Source organism: Leopardus geoffroyi, chromosome B4 (assembly GCF_018350155.1).
Source record: "Leopardus geoffroyi isolate Oge1 chromosome B4, O.geoffroyi_Oge1_pat1.0, whole genome shotgun sequence".
In the NCBI taxonomy this organism is placed as follows: Eukaryota; Metazoa; Chordata; class Mammalia; order Carnivora; family Felidae; genus Leopardus; species Leopardus geoffroyi.
In genome coordinates, this window is record NC_059341.1 from 121,807,263 (window position 1) to 121,834,991 (window position 27,729).

Below are 27,729 nucleotides of genomic sequence, written 5' to 3' on the forward strand. Positions count from 1 at the left end.
TGTTTAGGTGAGGGACCAGTGTTTTAGGCAGTGGGCAGTGTACAGATTCCAGGGCAGCTGGGAGTAGCTGTATCCTTCATATTCAAGGTTGAGTACAGAATGCATTATCCACAGAGATACTCTTGCATGTGGTAGTTGGGTTCTCTTGGGCTATTACTCTGGTATTTCCAGGGTTTTTGTTTGTTTGTTTGTTTTTTGTTTGTTTGTTTTTGGCATTCCATGAGCTAATTGACATTTGTGATCAGGTCCAGAACCTTAACCACCACGTATATGCCACTTCTCCGAGAAAAACTGACATCATTTGGGGACCACCTGCACTTTAGAACAAAGAGGATCATCGGAAATGTTCATTTGACAAGAGAATTGGCTAAGATAAATAAATCTCTGAACTTCCTTCAAGTTTCCTAATTTCCCTTCGTTCTCTTAAATTTGGCTATATTGTTCTTTTCAGAATTCAAGGCCATATCCATCATTTAATTTGTGATTCTAGCACAATCCTGTTAATTCCTTCTCTGCGTGTGGTGGTTATTTAGCTTTAGAAGATTGAAGACACCAGTGAATCAGGGAATGATTAATGGCACATGAGGACAAAGTCAATTAAATGATGCAGCTCTGAAGTTACTGGAGGATTTCTGATACAAGAAATTGAAAAGCTTGATTTAAAGCTGTATTAAATCTGATTTATAAAGAATGATCTATTTTAGAATCAAAGGCATTCAGATACTTGAATAAAGTCATCCATTCATCTAGTTATCTAAACTCTTGCTACTCAAAGTGTGGTCCTCAAGAGATAAGAGGGCTTGACTGAAATTGAGAAATATAATTCAAAAGGAGTGGGTGTGATGGACATTTTAGAGATAGCTTCAGTGGGACTTGTGATTAATGGATGTGGTATGTGAGTGAGTGGTGATCCCAAGTATTTCCATAAGGTCAAAATATGATGAAGCTTTATGGTTTAGACCAGTGGTTTTTAAACTTTAATGTGAATAAAAATCACCTAGAGATCTTGTTAAACTGCAGATCCTCATTTAGGAGGGGTGTGTGTGGCATGAGATTCTGCATTTCTAACAAGTTCCTGTATGGTGGTTGTGGAGCTTGGAATGTAGTGTGAGATGCAGATAACAATATTATACCAAAGAATGTATGGTTACCAGCGGGCGGATACTATGGAGGAAAGTGATCTTAAAGATCGTTGGTAGTATTGTTTTGATGAAAACATGCTTCTGAGTTCCCAAAAGAGCACTCTGCAAAAACATTTGCCTTACCACCAGCTATAAGTGGAAGGTCTGCTTGTGATGGGAAAATTATTATTTATACCTCTGAGGTATAAATGTTCTAATTTTTTCATATACATTAGATACTAAAAATCAAACAAAAAACGCAACAACCATGGTATTGACTTGGGAGGGAGCTTAGTTATCTTGATTTGGGTTCCCTGGGAAATAGATTCTGAGCCAGAGATGTATATGTAAGAAGTTTATTGGGGAGAGCCCTTGGGATCAATGTGTATGTGTGTATGTGGTTGGTGGGGGAAGGGGGGTGGTGATGGAAAGGTGGAGGATTAGGCAGAGAGAGGATCTGGGCTGTGACGATGTACAACAGCCTCAGGCCATCACAAAAGGGAAATGCAGAGCTGGGATGTCCCTTCAAAATTGTCCCACCATGGGGTTTTTGGAGCCTCCCATCATGGCCTGAATGTAACCTGCTACAGGGAAGGTGGGGAATGACCTGGAGAAATTCTCTTTGAGGGCAAGGCCCAGAGGGAGACTCAGCTGAGAGCCATAAAGCGCTAACACTAGCAGCAGCTGGGAGAGTGACATGGCGTAGGCTAGCATCCACCACGTTGGCTAGTTGAAATGAAGTTTGGAAGAGGATATAAATGGGAAGGCGAGGTGGAGGAACTCTGGAACTCTCAAGCCCCGGGAAGGGTAAGTCTCCTCAGACCTTGGTGGGGAAAGGGAGGGGATAACTGGCTACTTGTTTGAGTGCTGAGTTGAAGTCGGTTAGGAGTTTTGAGATATGGCTCATCAGAGTTCATCCAGCAAGTTTGTGGACACAGGGAGACTTGTAAATCATTTTATTTTTAAAAATTTTTTTTTCAACGTTTATTTTTATTTTTGGGACAGAGAGAGACAGAGCATGAACGGGGGAGGGGCAGAGAGAGAGGGAGACACAGAATCGGAAACAGGCTCCAGGCTCTGAGCCATCAGCCCAGAGCCCGACGGGGGGCTCGAACTCACGGACCGCGAGATCGTGACCTGGCTGAAGTCGGACGCTTAACCGACTGCGCCACCCAGGCGCCCCAAGACTTGTAAATCATTTTAAAAGCCAAGACCCAGGTAGAGGGGTCAGGGCTCAGTTCTGTGGATAAAGACGTCGAGCATCTGGGCAGGTTTTCTGAGCCCCTGGATTCAGATTCACTTTGTTATGAGTTCACCTTGTTATGAGGGTATATGTTTGGAAACTTTGTACGGTTTTTGTCTTTTTCGGGAAAATGACTCAGCTGACTTAAGGTTGTAATTGGAGACTGGGAGAGTTGGCTGTTCTTTTCTCATCAGAAGCAATGATTCATATTCATTTATTCAACAGTTGTTCATCGAGTGCCTACCACGTGCCAAGCACTGCATCAGGTGCTGGGTATACTGTGCTGAACCCAGATAGGGTCCCTTTCTTTATGGAATGATAGTGATGCAGGCTAGTGGATGCAACAGATATTAAAGAATCACACAAATAACATTTGGTTAGCTCAGTGAAAGAAAAAAAAAAAAAAACACTAATTAGGGATTTCTCGCGGGCGGTGCTGGCCGGGTGCAGCGCAGCGCTAGCCCGTGTTCAGGCAGCGTGGGCGACATCGGGGGCTCGGGGACTCGGTGGTGGCTGCGGCGGGCTGGCTGCGGGGAAGCGTGGCGTGGGCGGCGCCGAGGGCTCCGCGGGGGAGGCTGCGGCGGCGGCGGCGGCGGCGGCGGGCGCTCGAGCGCAGCGCACCCTGCAGGGCCACCGAGGGCGAGCCCGGCCACCTGGCGGCGCAGTTGGATCCCAGCTCCTGCAGCGGGTGCTGCGCCTACTGGCCCCAAACAAACAAAACCGAAACCTTACTAGGAAGTCTGTCAAGAGGGTGTTTACTTTAGATTTTGGAAACGGCTGCAGTCTCTGTGGCAGCAGGTTGAGCGCCATCTCCAGGATGCGTTGGAACTGGTGGAGATTATAGCGGGAATATGGAGACCAAAGACCTGGCTTCTCTCCCACGCTGTCACGTATGACCTACCTTCCCACGAAGGGCTTGACCTCTTTGAGCCTTGACTTCATCTGTGCAACGGTGCTCTTATGAGACTCAAATGAGGTACGGTAGACAAAAGTGTTTAAAATCCTAAAACGTGAGTGAAAGCTGCTCTTAATTACTCTGGCCCATTGATTCCTTCTCTTCTCTCTTTTAAAAAAATTAAAAAAATGTTTATTTATATTTGACAGAGACACAACAGAGTGTGTGAGCAGGAGGGCAGAGAGAGGGAGACAGAATCTGAAGTGGGCTCCAGGCTCTGAGCTGTCAGTGCAGAGCGGATGCGTGGCTGAACTCACCAAGGGTGAGATCACGATCTGAGCTGAAGTCTGACACTCAACCAACTGAGCCACCCAGGTGCCCCTTTTCTTTCTTCTCTTACCTGGCTCCTCACTTCTCCTGGGGTGTGCTTGGATGCAGAGTTTGATGGGTTGTAAAATGCTATTTAGCTACTTTCTTTGAACTTGTGGTTTTTTTTTTTTTTTTTGACTCTTACCTAAAGTGAGAAATACTTTTGTATTGTGATCTCCCCCTCCCCCCATCTCCCGTGAAAAATGTTACAGAAAATACTTAGCCTTATTATTTGTCATAAGCTCAGGTGTTTTTCATTCCATTCGTCCCCCAAAAAGTGCTCATCAATATCCATTAAAGTGATGTTATTGCCTACTAATGAGTTACAACTTCTACATTGAACAATATTATTATCTTGAATCCTTCTGAAACAATATAGGGATCGTAGGAAAATTTTTTTCTGGGGTATGTGTGAGGTCTATTGTACAAAGAAATTATTTCTTTCTGAAGACTGGTTAATAATGTACCTTCAATCCTGTATGATGCCTGTGGCAATGGGACTGTCTCAAAGCTGGATGCCTCAGAGGGGCTCTATGTTCCCTGAAGTTTCCAACAGTGTTGAGTCAACAAAGAACTGTGGCAAAGAATCCTGTTTCAGTTGACCATTACCACAATAATACTGTATATCAAGCAACTGTAAAACTTCAGTGGCATATGATGCTAAGCATTTACTTGTGCATCTGGGATTAGGTGGCTCGGTTGATCTGGGTGGGCCTCATTCAGTGTCTTGAAGGGCTATTGGCTGATCCAGGCTGGCCTGAGCTGGATCAGCTGGATGATTCTGTTCTGCTCCACAAGTATTTTATCCTCCAGTAGGTTAGCCCTGGAATGCAGTCATGCAAGAGAAAGCTTTGCAGGCAAGCTTATGCTGGCAACATACTTGCTCATATCCCATTGACCAAACCATGCTAAATGGCTGAGCCCAGTTAAGGACGGGGCAGAATGTCTGTCATTGGGAGGCACTGCAGAGTTACATAGCAAAAGGATGTGGACTTAGGGAAGGGTAAAGAATTAGAGCCAATGACACCATTTATCACAGTTGATCTCGCACACATTGTTTCCTTGACTCAAAGGAGGCTTTTTTTCTCAAGTAGGTCTTAGATCTCAGTCCGTGGGTCTGAGCTAGCAATATTTGAGAGAGACACCATGCTGTCCTCCTCATACCCTGGTTATTTTGTCCTCCTTTTACCTAAACTTCCTTGTAGAAGCTCCTCCTTTCCAGTGCCACCTTAAGAAAGTAGATGCTTGAAGATTGCATGTTCTGCCAACATGAAATGTGCCTGGGGCTGAGTCCTAGCTGTGGGCATAACTGAGATTCATCTACAATGCACACCACTGTTTTTGCTCATTTTCCCCAGTTCTTCCTAGGAAGATATTTATGCTATTGTATTATGGTATTTTGCGCCGATTTATGAAATTTGGTATCTCAGAGATTCTAACGAGTAAAGCTGCCAATAGTGTATGTCGAAATACTGTCTTTTGTCTCCAGTTTTTCCTGAGACTTCATTCTGAATTTCTTGCTGTCTACTGGACATCTTTACCTTCATGTTTCCACAAACACCTGTCTAAACCACTTCCTGTTTCAACAAAATTCATCACTCTCCATCCTGTTTCTCAAAGAATAAAAAGTCCTCTTTAACCTCATTTACAGTCTTGATCTGCCAGTTGTTCTTTCATGAATAATAATGCAGGCATCATTATTCAATCAGACACAATATTGTTCTTGGATCACTTATGGACCAGGTTCCCTGTTAAGCACCAGGGATGTAGGAGTCACTAAGACAGGACTCCTCTTTGAAACACAGCATCAGTTCAGGGAGGTGAATTGTCAACACTTGGTCCATGATCTGACATAGCACTATGAACAAAATTTCTTCCATTCTTTCCCATATTGTTCATTAATTCTTGCTCATTCTACCCTTTTCTCTTCACTCTTGTCACTTTCCCTGCCATGGATTGAAGCTCTCTCTTGACTGGGACAGTAGCCTCCTGGATGGCCTCCTGGCCTTGACTCTCTTCTCAATCTGTTCTCTTTCCCCAGCTACTGGTTATCATTGGCTAAAACATTGATCCCAACATTCCATTATTTGACTTGAAAACCATCAGTGGATTTGGTATTTCTACAATAAGTAGAACATGGAATTATCGTATAACCCAGCAATTCCACTCCTAGGTACATATCCAAAATTGAAAACTGGTGTTCAAACAAAAACTTGTACACCAATGCTCACAGCAAAATATTCACAATAGCCAAAAGGTGTAAACAGTCCAAATGTCAATTTACTGATGGATAAGCAAAATATGGTATACTCATACAATGGAACATTCAGCCATAAAAAATAATTAAGTACTGATATATGCTACAACATAGATGAGCCTTGAAAACCTTGTGCTAAAAACAAAAGAAGCTGAACACAAGAGGCCATATATTTTATGATGCCATTTATGTGAAATATTCAGAATAGGCAAATCTATAGGGACAGAAAGATGATTAGTGGTTGTCAGGGAGTGCGGGGAAGGGGAAAATGAGGAGTGGTTCCTTAATGTGTATAGGGTTTCCTTTTGGAGGGCTGAGAGTTTTCTGGAACTGGATAGTATGGTTGCACAAAATTATGAATATACTAAATGTTTCTAATGATAAATTTATTGTAATAATAAATTTAAAAAATGCAAAATATCGGTGGTCCCTGACCACTGATAATTTGAGTCTGAATTTTAGAGTGTGGGGTTTAAGACTCTCATGCTCTTGCCTGGCCTATCTTCTTGGCTGAGTTGCCTCCAAAGATCCTATGTTCCAGCCCTGCTGGTGTACTGTAATGTCTTCCCGCCTTTTTATGCTGAACTCTTACCTGGAATGCCCTGTTCTTCCTTCTTTTCTCCCTGATAAAATTTAAAATCTGGATCAAATACCACTTCTCTGTGAGGGCTACCCCATGCTCCTTCCTCTGTTTTCCCATAGCGCCCTATTCAGACAGTTAACCACGGTGACTTCTAGTTGAGTGTATATCCTCACCCTGAGCCATGCATGAGGGGAAAATGTCTGATTTGAATCCCTATGCTTTGGACAGTAAGTGATACATAATTGTCGATCAATATTTGTCAAATTAAATGGTTTGGTTATTAAAGTCTTAGTTCTGTCCTTAAGCTAAGGCTGTATCCCTAATCCTTAATTTAAAACTTCTTTATAACAATCATAATACTTGGATTACAAGCGTCCTTGATCATCTTCATCTAATTACAATTAATAGACCTAACCTTAAATTTCTTCCCAGTTTATTGGCACCTGCTCAACACAATGATTTGTTTTCTTGGCTGTTTGAACACTCACTTTGCTCTTGCCTGCTCTCAGATTTGCTGATTTTGCAGCTGATGTACCTCCCTTCCCTATGCAGAGAAGTCTTTTGAAACCTTAACATTTAACCATTTTCCCTTTTCTGGGGAAAGTGTGACAGAGGACAAATCTTTTATTATTTTAATCTATAACTCTTTTATCAGAGGATCATTTGGTCCTAGAATGGCAGTTTGCTAAGAGGAGTCTGAGTGGCAAAGCATGAAAAGAAATAGGGTAGTTTTCCCCCTTAATCCCAAGTCAGGGTTTCAAGTGTCATTAGTACTACTGTTACCATTTTATGAAGCCTTAGATGCCATTTCCTTACTAAATAAAATGCAACCACAAAGATTTGAAAGTTCCATCTAAGTGATTTTGGGTATTTTACATTATCCATCTGTACTGCTAGCTTTTCTCTCCCAGTTTTATTGGGATATAATTGATGTATAACATTGCATTAGTTTAAGGTGTATGACATAAGAATTTGTTACATGTATTCTGTAGATCGCCTTTTCATTTTGTTGATGGCTTTCTTTGTGCAGAAGCTTTTAATTTGATGTAGTCCCACTTGTTTTTGCTTTTGTTGTCTTTGCAAATCCAAAAACCCAAAAACAGTCATTGTCAAGACTGTTCAGGACCTTACCACCCCTCATGGTTTTTTTTCAAGAAATGTTATGGTTTGTACTCATAGCTTTGAATTTTCAACATAGTAAAGGCTATTGTAGCTAATACTTTTGAGTTGAAGATTCAGGATGAAACTGAAGGTATCACTTTAATTTGTGCAAGAAAATTATTTTACAATGTGGTTTAGTGATGCAATAGGAATTGACCGGGAGGCCCAAAACTTAACAGGGGGCAGGAGAGCAGTTAGGTGATACCTCTTTTCACTCCACCCAACATTTGATTTCTTTTTTTTAAGTCTGTCTTGCATCTTGAGGGGAAAAAAATCGCTGTGTAAATTCAGTTGTACTACTTAGAAATATTTTCACCATTTGACTAAAACAGAATAGTAGCCAAAAAAAATCTGAATTTTCAATTTGGTCTTACCTGCTCTGGATATTTAAAAATAAAGTAGGGATGATGATAATACCATCATCATTGTGTTTTTGTAAGGATTCAAAAAGTCAATCAACTTGAAGTTCTTAGAAAGCGCTGGCACCTAATTACTGCTATTTTCATGACCATAACTCTAGTTGGGTGCTTAATTCATCTAATTATTGAGCACCCCCTATGCACCTGCCATTGTGTCAAATAAAATGAAAATGTAGGGTCCCTGACCCCTTTGAAGCTTCTAGAAGAGACCATTATTACATAAATTGTTTTTTTTTCAACGTTTATTAATTTTTGGGACAGAGACAGAGCATGAACGGGGGAGGGGCAGAGAGAGAGGGAGACACAGAATCGGAAACAGGCTCCAGGCTCTGAGCCATCAGCCCAGAGCCTGATGCGGGGCTCGAACTCACGGACCGCGAGATCGTGACCTGGCTGAAGTCGGACGCTTAACCGACTGTGCCACCCAGGCGCCCCATAAATGGTTATGATTCATTGGAATACACTCCTCTCTCATCACCTCCTTCCCTCACACCCCTTCTTTGTTTCATGGCTGCTCTTTATAATACTGGGTTCTGTCCCTTTGGCCTTTTCAGGTACTTTACTTTCTTAGTTCCCCTTCTTTACAGTGAGAATATACATTCATTCATTATACATCTTATAAACAAAGAGACAAAACACAATTCTCAATCTATAACAAAAATAAATTTAAAAAACCCAACAAAATAAGCAAAACCGAACTCAAAACTTGAATCCCCTCTAGCTACTGCCCAGTGTCCCAGCCAAACTTCATCCAAGAGAAAATAGAACTCCTTCTCCTCCCTCCCCTTTCTTTTTTAACCTCTTATTACTTAACTCTGTACCTGTCATCTCTCCTTACCCCTGCATGGGATATATTCTCAGGTCGTCAGTGACCACCTAATTGTTAAACCCAGTAGATACTTTCCCATACTTATCTTTCCTCCTCTCTCTGTGGGATATTTCAACTCTTGGGAGATCTCCTCCTTAAAGCTCGTTAGCCATGAGTTCTGTTCTACTTCTCTGTCCATCACTAGACCTTCTCCTCTGTATGTCCCTTAAAAGACGATCTACACCAAGAGTCTGCCCTTTACTTCCTTTTTTACTCCATTTGCCCTTCCTGGTCTGTAGCCACAATTCCTATTTCACCTGAAGTCTGTATTTTAGGCTCAAATCTCTCACCTGACCCTTTCTGACTTCTTTCTTGACACATCCATATAGATGTCACACAGCACCATAACTCAGGTTAACCAAAACCATCTTTTTGCCCCAAATTCTTATCCATCCTTTCTGTATTTTCTATCTTGTTGAATGCTCTCAGTTGTCTAAGACAGAAAACTAGACTAATCCTAGGTTCTTTACTCTGTCCTGTTGCCCACATTCAGGTGGTAAGTCTTGCTGAGTCTATCTCCTCCTCATCCCCACTCTCCCTGCCTGGGTCCAAACCTTGTTACCTTTGTCTGGACCATATTTAGTCTCTGGTCTTCCTTGGAGTCTCTCCAGTCCATTTTCACATAGCTGTTGCCTTAATCTTTCTAAAGTGCAGATTTTGGTTATATCACTCCATTTGTAACTTTTGTGGTTCCCAGTTGTCTAGAGAATAAAGTTCAATCTCTTTACCCCTTCATGATTGGGCCTCTGCCTGTCTGTTTTCAATCTCATCTCTGATTACTCCTATACTCTTCTTCCCCTGGTTTAGCTATGAAGGTAAGCCTGATTGTGAGGGCCTTGAGTGTGGTATGCCAAGAACTTTGACCTTATGGAGGATGGGGTCCCTGCAAACTTTGCATGTGAGGAAGGTGAATTTCAGAATTGAAAGAAGCCATTGAAGGCCACCGAGTCTACTCCATTAATTCCTGATAAGTAGATGTCTATTCTCTGAACACAGATCGCTAACCTGCCCCCTGTTCTTTGTTCTCATTTATGAAATGGGAAGAGTACCAGCTTTTATACAAGCATATTGTGAAGTTGAAAATTACCTTAAATTCATCAAAGAGGACCATCTCACCTTTCTCTTCCATTCCTTTTTCTTTATGGTTTATGCCACACTTTTTCCTTCCCTGTGTGTTTTTATCCATCTAGGATCTTACTCTTTTTGCTCTTTTGCACTGTCCATGTACTTCAATCAGTGCATATCTATTTTCCACTCCCTCAAGGACTGTGGATTTTCGTATAAAGGAAAATAATAAAACACCCAAGAGTCCTCAGATCACATTATACCTGGGAATGTCCTAGATGAGGCTTTTATGGATCTGAGATTGATGGTTGAGGGCCTTGCCTTGGACCCTTCCTTTTTCAGCCTGGAGTTCATCTGCTCTGAAATTCTTTGTCCCAGAACTGCTCTGTTTGTGGAAAGACCCTGGCCCCAGAGTCACCTGCCCTTGTTCCTGGCTCATTCAGGATTAGAGGCAGGTTGACATTGAACTGTACTTGGAGGTGAGTTGTTAGTGCAGATGGTGACCTCAGAGTGGGATACTTGCCATGTGGTCAGTGTCTGAGAGCAGATGGGCCCTTCTTTACCAGCTGACACTTGAGTCCTCCTCAAAGGCACACCATACAAGTGGAGCGAGTGGGTCTGGAGCCGGCAAGACAAGGAGGCAGATGCCAGCATTCTAACAGTCCTATCTGGAGAGAGCTGTAGGGTATGTGCCCTTAGGGGCAGGTCAAGAATTTGTTTCCTCACAGATAAGTTACTCTTCTAAATTTTGTGACTCATGACAGCTACCACTTCTATCACTGTAAGTAGTTCACCACATGCTTTCACATGCATGCTCTTCTTTGATGTTCACATTGACACTATAAGGCATATATTAGTTTCCTAGAATTGCTGCAACAAATTGCCACAAACTTAATGGCATAAAATAACAGAAATTTGTTCTCTCACAATTCTGGAGGGCGGAAAATTGAAATCAATATATCAGTAGGACTGGACTCTGTCCAGAAACTCTAGGGAAGAACTTTTCTTTCCTCTTCCAGCTTCTGGTGACTCCCCTTTGTTTGTGACAGCATTACTCCAGTCTCTGGCTGCAAATGACCTTCTCTGGGTGTGTCTTCCCCTTCTCCATCTCTTATAAGGACAGCTGTCATTGGATTTAGGGTCCATTCTAATCCAGGATGAGTTCATCTCAAGATCCTTACCTTCATCATATCTGCAAAGACCTTTATTCCAAGTAAGGTCACATTCTGAGGTTCTAGGTAAACGTATATTTTAGGGGGCACTATTCAACTTACTATAATTATATATTAGTATACTCTCTTGAGGATGGGGAAACTTAAAGAGGGTGTTTTTTAAAAATTTTCTTTAATGTTCACTTATTTTTGAGAGAGAGACAGAGCACGAGCCCGTGAAGGGCAGAGAGAGAGAGAGACAACAGAATCTGAAGCAGGCTCCAGGCTCTGAGCTATCAGCACTGAGCCCGAAGTGGGGCTTGAACCTACGTACTGTGATATCATGACCTGAATTGAAGTTGCATGCTTAACCAATTGAGCCACCTAGGCACCTCTTAAAGAGGGTGTTTTTGCTCAGAGACATTGGAGCATGTTAAGTCTTTGGACAACAGATCTCTTCTTTCCATTGGGTCTTACTAGTCCTCAGTCTCTCCAAACGTGGGCATCTGTATGCAGTGGGGGTACTGCTTTCATTCTATGTATTGAGAACCTACTGCCTGCTTTGTGAAATGCATATATCTTTGTCAAATTAAGAACAGACTAATTTAAGAGCTTTTTAAAATTTGGCTGAGACCAGAATGAGGAGAGAATGAGTTCATAATGGATTCCTCTGTCTTGGCTCAGTTGTTTTTCTCCCCTGCTTCTTCTCTTTCCCACATCTTTTAGGGCTACCAGGAGGGGCTGGGCAGAGCCTACCTAAGGTTTGTGGTCAGTGTGGCTGAGCTGACTCGATGAGGACATGTGACCACTTCACTGTGGCTAGGGTTTTTTTTTCTTTTGTCCCTGGACAAAAGGCACTTAAATTTCATACCTGACGCTTGAAAGGAAATGTAAATATAAACAATGTTTTCTGTCTCTCTGTACATTTCTTAGGAGGGCCAGATGAAACTGTGATGGAGGTCAAAGTTGTGATGTGCTTTTCTTGAGCTCATTTGCCCAGAGACCACCCCAGCATCCTGCCGTTCTTCAGAACCTCTCTCGTGGGACACTGCCCCATATTCCCAAAGTGTTCCCTTGTCTGCCCCCTTATAAAGACTTTGTGGTCCCATGTGCCATTTCTTCAAGGATTTTTGTCTTGCTTTTATTTAAATACTTTATTATGAAATATTCCAGATATGAGAAAATATTAAAATATGAAACACACATGCCACTTATCTGAAGACCTCAATATTGCTGGTACATTTGAAGCTCTCGTGTTCCATTCCTTTCCTCCCAGAAGCAACTGCTATTCTGAATTTGGGGTTTGTCATTGCCATGTATTTCTTTATACTGTTCTGCCATTGCCTCTGTCCCTACGTGACACAAAATCTTGTTCCCAAGGGAATGCAGAGTTTCTTTGGGCTTTGAAGAAGGCCATTGGTGATGTTTAGGTGGGAGATAAGTTGCTAATATTTATTTGGTACCTATTGTGTACCAGGTTCTGTGTCAGGTGTCTTCCATGCACTCATGACACTGACCGCATTGACGTCAACCATCAGCATTTGGAGTTGTTCTCCTTATTTTGCAGCCATGGACACCAGGAACCGAGATGGGAAGTAGTTGCCTGTCCAAGTCTAACCGTTAATACCTACCTGATGGCACCATGTTTTCCCTCAAATTGCTGCTCCTCTCTTAATACAGGGTGCTAGTTGGGAGCCTGGCTGTGTGACTCTGAATGAGTTTCCTGACCTCTCTGGTCTTTCTTCCTTTCTAAACAGATGGCTCCTGTGCCCCCTCCAGCCCTGGTACAGGAGCAACTGCTGGTGCACCCAGCATGATTCATCCTCAGTTCGTGGGTTTCAGTGCTTTATTTTAGTCATGTGGGCTTCTGTGAATTGGCCTTGAATTTTACCATGACTTATAATAACCCCACTTCTTCCATTCATTCACCAGTCTACCCCACATTTATTGAGCATGGGCCAGGATTGGTGTTTCACCCTGACCATATGAGAGGCATACATACTCTTTAGTCACACGGCAAGCTTCCTTTCTGAGTTCTAAACAAAAGGCCTAGTAACTACCTCTTTCCTAAACTGAGGACCACCTGTTAGCATCTCAAGGAGAAAACACAGGGCGGGGACCATATTTGGGTAAGAGTGGCCTCTAAGGAGACCTAATATGTTTAGCTGTAGACTACTTCTAAACTATGGAAGGCCACCTGATACTCATGGACAGCTGGGCTAATTACCAGGTGACCATTTTTGTTCATATGCTTCCTCAGTGCATTGTTCAATCAAGCATGTGTTCTGGAAGGAATAGTGCTGGTAATATATAAAGTGAAAGTTAATACTATTGGTCACACCCTTATTGAGGATGACAAGAGGTGAGTCCAGCAGCCATGGTGATTATAGGTGAGTTAATGGTATTGCTTGCTTGATTATATGGTCATTCTAGCTATTAGGATTTACAAGGAGAAAGCTGCCTGAGAAAGACATCAGTTAAAGTGAGTAAAAATGTCGAATCGCTTTATTTACTTAGATGTACTGAGAAGGAATGAAAATGTGGCAAAACCTTGTTTTTCTAACAATGGAAGGAATGAAACATTTTATTGATATCCTGGATGAAACCGCAAAGTAGACTCTGGAGGGGGACTGCTAGGTTTGGATTTTGAGTCAGGGTCTAAGTTTCTAAGTATCAGTTCTACAACAGATTTGCCAGAGGATCTTATATCTAAGTTCAGGTCTGATAATGCTGCACTGAATTGCATATTACGCTGCCCAGGAGTACCATTTTTATGCTGGAAGTTTGAGTTAATTAATATAATAAAGTTGTTTAACAAAATAGTAGGAAGAGGTATTCAGGTAAGATTTGAGGAATTCCAGAACCTATGCTGCTTGAGACCAGGTGGAATCACAGCAATGGAAGATGAGTCTTAGTACACACAGTGCTCGCCTAAGAGTCTTCCCAGGGGCTCCTGGGTGGCTCAGTCAGTTAAACGTTCAACTCTTGGTTTTGGTTCAGGTCACGATCTCAGTTTGTGAGTTCCAGCCCTGCATCAGGGTTTGCACTGACAGTGTGGAGCCTGCTTGGGATTCTCTCTCTCCCTCCCTCTCCCTTCCTCTCTGCCCCTCCCTTGCTCAATCTCTCTGTCTCAATAAATAAATAAATAAATAAATAAATAAATAAATAAATAAATAAATAAGAGCCTTTCTCTCCACTAGCTCAGCAGAAAATAAGGTCAAAACCAACCAGAGAGAAAAGAGACAAGTTCTTAATGCTTTGTAATACACATATTCCACATGGTGGGTGGAATGAAGGTTATGGAGATGACAGATTCTTTGAAACCCATGGAAAATGTTAGGACTCTGACCTTGTACATTTTACATTTATTTCAGCTCTCATCATGCTGCATTTTAACTTACGGGCTTACATATTCATCCCTCTCCTGGGTCTTGCAGTGCCCCTCAATCAGGAACTTCATCTTATTCCTGTATTTTCAGTATATTTTTTAAAATGTTTGTTATGTTAGAGCAAGCACACACACACATGGGCATGTGCAAGCAGGGGAGGGGCAGAGAGAGGAGGACAAAGGATCCAAAGTCCTGATGCGGGGCTTGGACTCACAAACTGTGAGATCATGACCTGAGCTCAAGTTGGATGCTCAACCAACTGAGCTATCCAGGCGCTCCATTTTCCATGTATTTTTAATGCAGGGCCTGGGCATCATAGATCCTCAATGCATTCATTGAATCAAATTATTTTGTTTGGTTTGTTACAGCTTTGAGTAGTAAATGCTGTACTTTTAAGTTAGTTTTTACTAGTATTTTTGAATGACAGGAGATAGATTTTTCTGTAACTTAAAATTCTGTAGTTTCCCCCAATTTTTAGTTTCCCCACACTGAGTTCACATTATGTTTAGATGTTTCAGGGGGAGTGGGTGGGAGTAGCATTAATTTTGATGGCACAACTCTGTTTTTATAAAATCTCAGACTTTGACTCTTAAATACTAAGTAATTAGCACATATTAAAAATGTTGTGTCCTGAATATCTGTGGTTATGATGGCATCTAATGTGTGAGGAACCATTTGTTTAGGTAGCTATTTACAATGTGACAAATAGCTTCTCTGTTGAAACCAACAACCAACCAAAATACAAGATAGAGAAACCTATTCATACAGTCATTTTTAAACCCACAGAACATCCATGCTTTCTCACAGAACTTCTGAAATCAATTTTCTTGGCTGGCATTCATTTAATAACAAAACTATGCTTCCTTATCAATCTCACCTTTCTCATCAAAGATGCAAGGATATCCTGAGAAGTATGCAGCTGTGAGTTTTATACAAAGGAAAAATGCTAGTAATCTAGCTGGTTCCTACAATTGATCTGACCTCTTGGTAAATAATGCAGAAAGATTAACAGGATATTTATGAAGATAATAAAAATGTAATTGTTACTTTGGTGTTATGCCGTAACAATGAGAGTTTCTAGTATGGTCATCCCACCAGGATGGAAGAAGACACCCTGGGATTTCATTCTTGCCTCTGCCCTTTTCAGCCATTGTCCCCTGGGCAACTCTCTTAGCATCTCTGAGCCTAGTTTCCCAATTTGTGATGTGAGGCTCCTAGAAATTTGTATACAGTGTTATTGTGGTGTTCAAAGGAATATGGGAAATCTTGGTATGAACTCTAAAGGGATATACAAATACAAGGAATTATCATAGAAGGGCAGGCCATCTGGATTGTGGATTATTCCTAGGAAATCTTTGTTCTGTGGACATAATAAAGTACAAGTACATTCTAGAATGATACATTCTAATTCCCATGTCTAATAGGACCTTTTTGTTTCCCACCCCATAGTGCTATGGTAGGGCTCCATTAAATTTGTTGAACTTACATGCCATGAAAGCCATCTCTTGTGAAGGCTTATGAGCCAGAGACAGAAGTATAATGGCTATAGGATATTGGCTTAACATGTTATTTCCATGAGTAAAATGAACTTAGAATTTTATTGACTACTATTTTTATAGATTTTTTTTCTCAGCCAAATTATCCAAAATTTTAGGAGCTGGTATTTACATATTTTAAGTAATTCAGTTTCTTACACAGATAATAATAAAACACATGTTATATTACTTTTAGAATTTATAAAATTTTTATCTCCCTGAGTAAATATAGAGATGGTTATATGATGCACCATGTTTCCCCTTTTTGCTTTGACTACCAGAAAACTCAAAGCTCAGCTTTCAGTTATAGTGAATATTCTGGCCAAAGTCAGTTTTGTTTAAGAGGGCTCACCTTAGGGGAGCCTGAGTGGCTCAGTCGGTTGAGCATCCGACTTGGGTTCAAGGCATGATCTCATGGGTTCATCAATTCAAGCGCTGCATTGCATTGGGCTTGCTGCTGTCAGTGGGGAGTCTGCTTCAGGTCCTCTGTACTCCTCTTTCTCTATGCCCCTCCTCTGCTCACACTCTATCAAAAATAAATATTAAAAAAAGGGATCTCCTTAGACTATTGGCATCAGAATCACCTGGAGTGCTGTTCATATGGATTCTGGAACTCACCTACTGATGTAGATTTCTTGGACCTTGGGCCTTAATAATCTGTATTTTATACAGAACGCTAGTTATTCTTGGGCATATTAAAGTTTGAAAATTACTGGCTTAAGATTTTAGAATCTTGATTCTTCCACTATATGAGTGAACTTTAAATAGCCATAATTTATATCTTAAAATCACCTATAGCCTTTTCAGAATAGGCAAAGCAGAATAACTAAAAACATTTATGTCCATTTGGAAAAGATGATTCTGGTTGTCTTATAAAGTACTTTCTGCCAGTTCCCTTGTATTCCCTTTCCTTAAGTGTCAGTAAGGTCTTCAGATCTGCTCTTGTGTTGAAGGAGGTGAGAAAGAGGACTTGTGGCCCGGAACTGCGAGCTCCTATCTGACTCCTTTACCCTGGCAGGAGTGATGGCATAGAGATATAAAAAGGCACTGGAGATCTATAGAGCTCAGAGTTAACAGCGTAAGAGGCTCTGTCTTCGGAAAGAGGGGTGGACGTTGCGTTAACTTAACTGTTGCTAGTGCAATACTAAGATCCTTGAGTCAGGGACTTTTTCTGTTTCTTGGGCATAGCGCAGAGCCTGCACTAAGACCATCAGGAGGGGAAGAGGTGCTGATGGGTGTCCAGAATCCAAATTGAGAGAGAGAGAGAGAGAGAGCGAGCGAGCACTAGAGAATCTTAAGCAGGCTCCACACTCAGTATGGAGCCCAACGTGGGGCTGCATCCCAGGACCCTGGGATCGTGATCTGAGGCCGAAATCAAGAGTCAGATGCTTAACCAACTGAGCCACCCAGGTGCCCCATGAATATGCTTATCTCTAAAAATACACATTTTAGAGCCAAATTTAAGTGATCTTACAATATGATTTACTCTGTAATACTCTCCCCACCGTGGACTCTATTGAAAAGGAATGGGTTAAATTAGAACTAACATTTTGGCCCAAAACCAAAATGCTCTTTGGTTTTCTTTAAATATGTGTACTATTCTTTCCTCTCTACCTGACCACTGTTCTTTCACTCCCAAATCTCTGCATCTCTTTCAGTGTCAAACACAGATGGCATTTGAAGGAGACCATGTGGCATAATGGAGTGACTCTAGGCCAGGAACACCTCAATTCATGGGTGAGAAACCCTCCAGGGGTATTGACACTTCGAGACCTGTGACCAGGACATGCCTCTAATTGATTGTAGATCCCTGGTGGCCACCCCCTCCCCCACCTTGGAGCCTGATACAGCTGCAGAATTCCAAGGCCATGCCATCAACCAGTTAGGCTGATAAGAAAGAAGAATCCTGGTGGCCATGATGACCAGCTTTTCCAGTTCCTCCCAGTCAGAAGTAATCTCTCCTTCTCCTTTAATTATTTTTTAAAAATATTAATTGTTGAGTAGACCTAAAAATATTTTTGAGGAGATATAAAATATAAAGTGTACATAAGATAAAGGATGACACAGCTTCAAACACCTGTTTATCTACCACAAGGTTTATTTATTTAATTACTTATTTTTTTATTATCATTTTTTTTTACTTTGAAAAAACTTAGATTTAGCCAGCTGGACTCAGTTTAGATGATCCCAATTTTGTTGGCAACATCCAAAGCATCATAGTCAGGAGCCAGTCGAACATATGCTTTCTTTTCTTCATCGGACCCGATCAGAGTGTTGACCTTGGCCACTTGGTCAGTGTCCTAGAGCTTCTTCACAGCCTGCTTGATCTGGTGCTTGTTGGCCTTGACATACACAATGAACACAAAAGTGTTGTTGTCTTCTGTTTTCTTTGTGGCTGACTCGATAGTCCGGGGAAACTTGATGATGGCATAGTGGTCAAGCTTATTTCTCCTGGGGGCACTCTTTCGAGGATATCTGGGTTGCCTTCGGAGATGCAGTGTCTTGGGCCATTGGAATGTAGGTGACATGCAGATCTTCTTTTTTTTTTTTTTTTTTTTTTTTTTTTTTTTTTTTTTTTATGACTGTGGATGCCTTTCAGCACTGCTTTCTTGGCCTTCAAAGCCTTTGCTTTGGCTTTGGCTTAGGGAGGGGCAGGGGCTTCCATCTTCGCCTTTGACACCATCTTCGTGAAAGGGCTCCACCACGAGGTTTAAACAAAAGATCATAAATATTGCCTTTCAGTGCTCTTGTGGCCTCTCCCCTATCCTATTTTTTTCTCTCCCCTATATTAAAGGTAACCATTCTCCTAAATTTGGGAATTTTCATATTCTTGATTTATTTTATAGTTTTATTACACATTCATATCCTTAAACTATACATAGTTTAGTTTAAAAAAACTTTTAAAAGTTGTATTTCTTAAAATTCAAGTATAACTAGCATGAATCATTACACATAGTTTTGTTTTTATTAAATTTTATTTAAACTGGAGCAAACAGTATATTTTTTTAGACTTTTTCCACCTGAAGGTAAGTTGGAGGAGATTCATCTGTGTTATGGACAGCAGTAGTTCCTTCATATCTGCCCCTGTGTAGTATTCCATTATATTAGTATACCTACTATCTCTATTCCACCATTTACAGACACTTGTGTGATTCCAGTTTGGGGCTATTAAGAATTTTCTGAATTCACTTTTGTATGTGTTCAGGTGCAGGAGATTCTCTAGGGATCTACCCAGGAGTGGAATTGCTGGACCATAGGGTATAAACCTGCTCGGCTATATTAAAGACCAAATTGTTTTCCAAATTGGTTTCCAAATTGGTTATAGCCATTTACACTTTGACCATCTGTACATAATTTCAACAACCGTGATGATGATGACTGATGGCTAAGTCACACAGTTTACTGCGTGCCTGCACTCATGTCAACTCATTCAATCCCCACAATAGCCCTGCGTGTCCTCATTGCTCCATATCCTTGCCAGCCCCTGAGAGTGTCTGGCTTGTACGTTTTGCTGGTCTGGTGGGTGTGAAATGGTACCTTAGTGTGGTTTTTACTTTGTACTTGTGTGGTAACTAATAACATGGAGCACCTCTTCCTAGGTCTGTGGAGTGCCTGTTCAAATCCTTCCTTCATTAAAACAATTTTTTTTAATGTTTACTTATTTTTGAGAGCGAGAGAGACAGAGTGCGAGTGGGGAGGGGCAGAGAGAGAGGGAGACACAGAATCCGAAGCAGGCTCCAGCCTCTCTGAGCTGTCAGCACAGAGCCTGACGTGGGGCTCGAACCCATGGACCACAAGATCATGACCTGAGCTGAAGTCAGACACTTAACCGACTGAGCCACCCAGGGCCCCCCTTCCCTCATTCTTAAATTGGGTTGTCTGTGGTCATCTTTAAGTCATAATAACTTTCTACTACTTCTACTTTCTGTTGTAACTATTTGCATCCTGTCTTATTTCTTTCATTAGACTGTGAGCTCCCTACAGGACTGACAGTGTCAGGGATGTTTGTGTTCTCACAGGGTCAAGCCTTATGATTGGAACCTGGTCATTGCACAGGAAGATTTATTTTTGAAAGTTTGTACCCTTTTACCAACCTCTTCCTATTTCCCTCAGATACCCCTCTTCTAGTCTGTTTCTATGAGTTTGACTTTTTTTTTTTTTTTTTGGTTAAGATTCCACTTATAAATGACACCATGCAGTATTTGTCTTTTTGTCTGGCTTATTCACTTAAGCGTAATGTCCTCAAGGTCATGTTGCAAATGGCAGAATTTCCTTCATAGTTATTACAGAATAATATTCATGTGCGTGTGTGTGTGTGTGTGTGTGTGTGTGTGATATTATGATTTATAATAAGAAATGCTTGTTTTTTGTCCCTGTTTCTGGTACAGAGCTCCTAAAATGCTTGGAATTTTCTAAACGCAATAAAGCTCTTTTGTTAATGAGGTGACTTAAGCAGGTTAGAAAGGAGGCTGGTTGCCAGTGGGGCTAACCATGTGATTAGAGGGCTGGCACTTTTAGTCCCAGAAGGGAGGAGGAACTGGAGGGTTCATCAGTTGCCAATGGACAATGACTTAATTGTCATGGCTATGTAATGAAACCTCCCTAAAGCCCCAAGAGGTCAGGGTTCAGAGAGCCTCCAGGTTGGTGAACCCATGGAGTTGATGGGAGAGTGGTGTACCTAGAGAGGTCATGGAAGCTCTTTGCCCTTTCCCCAGGTCTTGCTCTATACTTCTCTTGCATCTGGCTGTTCCCAAGTTCTATCCTTTTGTAATAAACCAATGATCTAGTAGGTAAAATGTTTCTCTGGGTTCTGTAAGCTGTTCTAGCAAATTAATCAAATCCAGAGAGGGGGTTTTGGAAATCTCTGATTTTCACTTAGCTAGTTGATTGAGAAGCACAGGTAATAAATAACCTGGGCTTGCAAATGGCCCCTGAAGTGGAGGATGGTCTTGTGAGGCTGAGTTGTTTAGTCTGTGGAAGCTGATGTAATCTCCAGGTGTAGGTAGTGCCAAAATTGACTTAAATTGAGTTGAAATCTTGGAGACCATGCTAGTGTCTGAGAATTGCTTGTTGGTGTGAGGAAACACACACACACACACACACACACACACACACACACACACAGTGCTGCAGTGAACATGGGAGTGCAGATATCTCTTCAATATCCTATTTTCATTTCCTTTGAATATATACCCAGAAGTAGGATTGCTGGATCATATGGTAGTTCTATTTCTAATTTTCTGAGGAACTTCCATACGGTTTTCCACAGTGGCTGTACCAATTTACATTTCTACCAACAGTGCGCAAGGGTTCCCTTTTCTCTACATTCTTGCCAGCACTTATTTCTTATCTTCTTGATGTAGCCATTCTAACAAGGGTGAGGTGATATTTGCATTTTGATTTGAATTTCCCCAGTTAGTGATGTTGAAAACCTTTTCAAGTATTATATCCCTATAAGCTATTTGTAGATCTTTTTAAAAATGTCTATTTAGTTCATCTCAGTTTTTAATCAGATTTTTTTTTTTTTGGCTCTTGACACAATTTGCAAATACTTTCTCACATTCTGCAGGTTGCCTTTTCATTTTGTTGCTAATTTGCTTTGCTGTGCAGAAGCTTTTTAATTTGATGTAGTCCCACTTGTTTGTTTTTGCTTTTTTGGCTTTGCTTTTGTGTCCATAAGCATATGTATTGAATAAAATAGAGAGGACCAGTTTTGCTTTATAAATTGATAATCCTTCCTCCCAATCTAGCCCAAAACATTTTCCCTCAGAGGTTAACTGAATACCTGCCAGGGGTGTTGCAAAAGAAATTCCTCCATTGGGAAGGAGATTGGACTGTGTAATAGTGCGTTTCGTCCAACTCCAAACTTCCCCAGTCTCTGTAAAAATCTTTGACCCATCCAGAAAAGTTCCCTTTGTATCCTCCTTCTAAACCTTGACCAACCTTCCTGATCACTTGATCACTTACTTAAAAAAAAAACAAAAATCAAAAAAACCCCAAACTTCATTATGAAATAGAACACAGATATGCAGACAAGTGCATAAAATACAATATGGATAATTATAGCATCTCAATCACTAAATTTGTTAAACAACCTATGTTGTGGATTTGGTTAGAAGATCAGCAACCCTGAGAAATTTAGCCTTTTGATATGCTCCAGGGAGGGTTGGAAGACTATGACCTGTGGGCCACACGTGCATCACTGCCTGGTTTTGTGAATAAAGTTTTACTAGAACACAGTCATGCTAGGTTGTCTGGTGGCTCGGTTGAGTGCCTGACTCTTGATTTTGGCTTAGGTCACGATTCCAGGGTCATGGGATCAAGCCCCAAGTCAGGCTCTGTGCTAAGCATGGAGCCTGCTTAAGATTCTCTCCCTCTCTCTCCCTCTCTCTCCCTCCCCTTCTCCCCCCACCTGCGCCCCCCCTGCCCCTTTCCCCACTTGTTTCCATACACCTGCTCTCTAAAAAAAAAAAAAAAAAAAAAAAAAAAAAGAGCCCAGTCCTGCTAATTTGTTTCTATATCATCTATGGCTATTTCCATGCTACAATAGCAGAATTGAGTAGTTGTAGAAAGAACTGCATAGTCTGCAAAGCAGAAAATATTTACTCTCTGGCCCTTCATAGAAAGTTTGCCAACTGCTCTTCTAGAGTCTGACTTGGAAAAACAGAACTGCCTCTGTCCTGTGTGGTTTCTACTTAATAAAAGTAGTTGAGAAAATCTTTGTTTGAGAAAAGCAAGTTAAATAATTATAACATTCAAAAACATTAAACTCTAGGATCTATTTTAATGAAATCTTAAGAATAGCCAGAAACTAAGCCCAAAGAAAATTATCTCTCAATCTTGACCTCCTTAAGAGTGTGCTGAATTGCACCAACAACATTTTATAATGAAAAGACTGGAGCAACCCAATAATTTTTTAGGTCACAGGGTATATCTAATTGAATAGAAAAAGAGATCAACATCTTGAGATTATATCCCTGGAGAAAGTAACACCTGAAACAGATTGAGTTTTTTGATTAAGTTATTCCTTAGTGAGTAGAGGTTAAACAGTCAAACAGATGAAAATACTTGATAGGAAATAGAGCTGGAGCACACATGATTCTTGAAGTGACATTTGGGAAGTGCACGTGCACACCACATCCTTCCCCACACTGCACACACACACAATGATGCTTAGTCAAATAAAAACCAAAATGAGATGACTCTTGTCTGCCTGTTTTCCACTTGAACACAGAAAGTTTTGACTTTCAAATTGTCAATTGTCATTTTCACTATAGCAAAATCAATCTAATTTTCTTTGGGCAATCTCACAAGTGAAAAGAAAAAGTAAGTAATAACTTTAATTTGCCTGCCTATAGGGGAAATGCAATTGAAACCCAAAGATCATATCAAATTCATTAAAACAAGCAAGCCAAAAAAAAAAAAAAAAAACCCAACTCGGACTCTTGATTTTGGCTCAGGTCATGATCTCACAGTTCAATCTGTGAGATCGAGCCCCACGTCAGGCTCTGTGCACTGACAGTGTGGAGCCTGCCTGGGATTCTTTCTCTCCTTCTCTGAGCCTCTCTCTCCCTCCCTCCCTCTCTCTGTCTCCCTGTCTCTCTCTCTCTCTCTCTCTCTCTCTCTCTCTCAAAATAAGTAAACATTAAATAAAAAAGAAAAAATATCCAGTGTAATCTTTCCTCCAAGCTGTATTTCGGTCTAAAGTTCTGAAAGGCTGAGAGTAGGGTACCTCTTGTGCTGCTTTGAGGCAAAGAGTGAGTTGTAGTCTAAGAAAGGGCTATACGGTTCAAAGCCTGATTACACCACCTTCCTCTTCCTCCCCTCTCCAATTATAAAAATCATTGTATATACAAATGCCTCACTTTTCAAATTTGCATTTAAAGAATGCTTGTTTGGGGCTTCTAAGTGAAAAGCTAAACACCTTAAAATAGCAGCCTCTCAAATAAAATCATTTTTCCTTCCTCCAGAAAGTAATGGCCCTTTGGAAATGCATTCTTAAAAATGATGTTTAGAACGTAGGTGAGTTGGAGATCAGAAGGAGGCCATAGACCCAGACGGAAACCCTGCCCTCTAAGAATGATCCATGTGCACGTGAATACGTAGCTCTTGTATTCTTTTCTATGCTTCATCGAAGCAGGGTGTAAATGACGTGTGGCAGTGGGGTAGATACAGTGCTTGGGAGTTCAGTGTTTATCATCAAACCTGGGATCACTTCCTAGAGCCAAGATTGTGTGACCTTGGGGAACTTGTTTGTCCTTTAAATCACAGGTACCTGACCTGAAAAATGAAAATGGTACTAATCTCCACTAAAATGTTGTTTTAAGTGTTAAATGAAATAATACGTATAAAAAGTCTTAACATAGTACCTAGAATATAGTAAAGGGGTGAGAGAGAAATGAGCAGGATACTCATGTGCTTATTAGTGGCCGCTCCAGGGGTGAAACTACTGACAGCTAGTAGATGGGGTGTGTGTGTGTGTGTGTGTGTGTGTGTGTGTGTGTGTGTGTGATTGCCATTCTGATATCATAGAGATAAGAGCCTTTTGCTTGTTAAGGAAAACATTTAGTAGCTTTCTTCCAACTGTGTTTTTAGACACCTATGTCTTTTAAAAATGTGCAGTCTGGGGGTGCCTGGGTGGCTCAGTCAGTTGAGCGTCCAATTTTGGCTCAGCTCCTGATCTCACGGTTCATGCGTTGAGCCCTGTGTTGGGCTCTGTGCTGCCATCTTGGAGCCTGGAACCTTCTTTAGATTCTGTCTCCCTCTCTCTGCCCCTCCCCTGCTTGCGCGCATGTGCGCTCTCTCAAATGGATAACATTAAAAAAAAATCTGCAATCTGTACTGAAACCATGGACTTCTTACCAATCAATGATTAAAAGCAGCACTGAATGGGGCTCCTGGGTGGCTCAGTCGGTTGAGCCTCCAACTCTTGATTTTTGGCTCAGGTCATGATCCTAGCCGTGGGTTGTGGGATCAAGCCCCATGTCAGGCTCTGTGCTCAGCTTTAATATTCTCCCTCTCCCCTTCTGCCCCTCTCCCCTGCTTGAGTGTTCTCTCTCTAAAATAAACAATAACAACAACAAAAACCAGCACTACGTTAAGGTGCCAAAATGTTAAATGACGATAGGAAAAACTCAGTGAGTGCTTGCTACAATGCCTGGTGCTATTCATTTGTGAACTAGTTTCCTTAATCTTCATAAAACCATAGAAGGTAGCAGTTACTATCCTTGTTATACAGGAGGGGAAGAGGAGAAAGAGGTAAAGTAATCTGTCCAGGTTACACAGCCAGGAACTGGTTGACCCAATACTCAAGGCCAGGCAGTCTGGCTCCCAAACCTGTTCTGGGCCTATCCTTGTGTCCTGGATACTGAGATTTTCCCAACCTCTTGTTGGCAGTGAGTAGAGTGGTTGGTGGAGGAGAGGCTATCAGAACAAACTCCTGAGAGCAGTCTACAGAGATCTATACCCATGTTAGAACTCGTGTAAGTTAATGGTTTGGTTCAAAAACCACCCTAGGGATTCTGCACCAGAAATGACTCTGGGCCCTCCCTGCCAGGGAAGATGAGAACCTGATGCCTCAGTGTACTTTTCTTTCTAGACCTTTCATTATGGAGGTCAAAGAGTGTAGACTCGAGTATAATTTCTGGAATCTATTGATGATATACCTTTTGGGAACACTTTTAATGTGAAGGGGCTATTTGAATCTGTCATAAAAAATAATTGTAGCCTTTAAGAGTTGTTTTTAAGGATTAATTTAAGACTGAAGAAAATCGCTTTCATCTGCAGGGCCTACTCACGGTCACTTGAATTTTTTGCTTTTATTTCTTTTACAAATACTAATCAGAAGAGAAAAAGGGCATGTCTTTTCAAATAACTCCTGGCCTTTTCCTTTTGGGGTAATGTTTCCTTACAGACTACATTTTTAAGAACTGGTTGGGGATGAGTGGAGGATGAGCAAGAATGATAGGAGAAAAATATGCAGGTAGTGGTATTTAAGATAACTCTTTTGGGACACTGCTTACCAAATGTCTTAGATGGAATACACAGGTATTGAGTCCAGGGTTTTAGCATTCTAAGACACCTGAAAGGCCATTTAGACACCATTTTTGCAGGTAAGGAAGCTGAGAAAAAGCAATTTAGTGACAAAGCTGGGACTAGAAACCAGGTCTCCTGATTTGTATGTCCCTATCCTTAAATTTTGAACTGACTGCTGGGAAGAACAAAAAGCCATGAGTTCTCCCTGGGCTGGCAGATGAAGCCTTAATATTTATCCCTAATGTTTGGGCTCTTCCACAAAGAGATTCCGTAAGTTAGACTTTTCCTAAGTTTTATGTGGGAATAGGAAAAAGTTGCCTTTCTTGCATATAAAATTTGGCAATAAACAGTGCCCTTATTTTGTAACGATACTGCTTGGAATTCAGACTAATTCAGTTTAATCCCTGTCTTTCCACTTCCTTCCACAAAATGAATCTTAGCATCTATAAAGGTTATTTTCCAACCTTTTACTGATGCTAATATCCCCCATTCAGCAATTGCAATTTACTGTCTTATTATTCACTTATGATCAGGAATGTTCTTGTACTGTCATTTTGTTGTGACGTTTCCTCATTGGCGTTAGAGGATAATGCTTAACATTTTTGAAAATGTCCTTTTTCTTCCTCTCTGCGACAGCAAGGAGTTTCAGTGGGCTTTAATACTTCAGAAGGCAAATGAAGGTGAATGTATGCTGGAATTTTCTGTGGAATCTGAAAGTCCTTGAAGGCAGTGTGAATCAGTAAGGTAGAGAAGTGTAATTTAATGAACATACACAAAATAAAGATCGTAGCATCTGAGTTCTAGTGTTGTTTTCTGCCACAAGGAAGAGTCAAAATACAAGAGTCTTGGTCATTTAAAGTCGAGAAAAGGCAACTTCTATGTCTCCTTGCCTAGTCTGCTCTGGGGCTGCCTCTCCTGTTAGAGATTGCATAGTATGTTGGATAGAATACTAGACAGAAAGCTGGAAGATCCGGGTTCATGGGCTGACTCTGACCCCTACCCTGTTAGATTTGGGGCAGATAGGATTACCTCTATTGTCCAAAGTTTTCTTATTTGTAATTTTGGGTTATGCTTAAACCAGTGGTTGTCAACCCTGGCTGTGCATTCTTATCAGCTGGAGAATTTTTGTTTCCTGGATATTTTATGATAACATCTTAAAACAGAAATATATAATGAATTTTTAATGTTTGTTTATTTAATTTGAGAGGGAGAAGGAGACCAAAAATCCCAAGCAAGCTCTGTCTGTCAGCACTGAGCCTGACCTGGGGCTCAATCTCATGAGTTGTGAGATCATGACCTGAGCCAAAATCAAGAGTTGGACACTTAACCAACTGAGCCACCCACAGGTGCCCCTGTAGGATGAGTTTTATAGTGAACACCCACCACCCAGATTCTACTGTTAACACATTATCTATTAGTTGGGAGGCCTTTAAAATACACACACACTCCCTCACATACTCCTACATGTTATGGAATAAATGCCTCTGGGATTAGAAAAGGTGAAGAAGGGAAATTTCTCTTTTTACTTCATATACTTGTGGTGTTTGAGATTTTGTTAAACAGTGAATATATATTACTAATACTGATATTATTACTAAAAACCACCATAACAAAGTAAATATACACATTCTTGGGACT

The 27,729-nt window shown here is 41.1% G+C and overlaps 1 protein-coding gene and 1 pseudogene across 3 annotated transcripts in view; one reads left to right on the forward strand and one right to left on the reverse strand.

Moving 5' to 3' along the window:
- The window catches only part of ANO4 (anoctamin 4), a 417,061-nt gene that overhangs the window by 29,161 nt on the left and 360,171 nt on the right, over window positions 1-27,729 (forward strand). The window lies entirely within an intron of this gene.
- LOC123589895 lies at window positions 18,199-18,827 on the reverse strand (annotated as a pseudogene).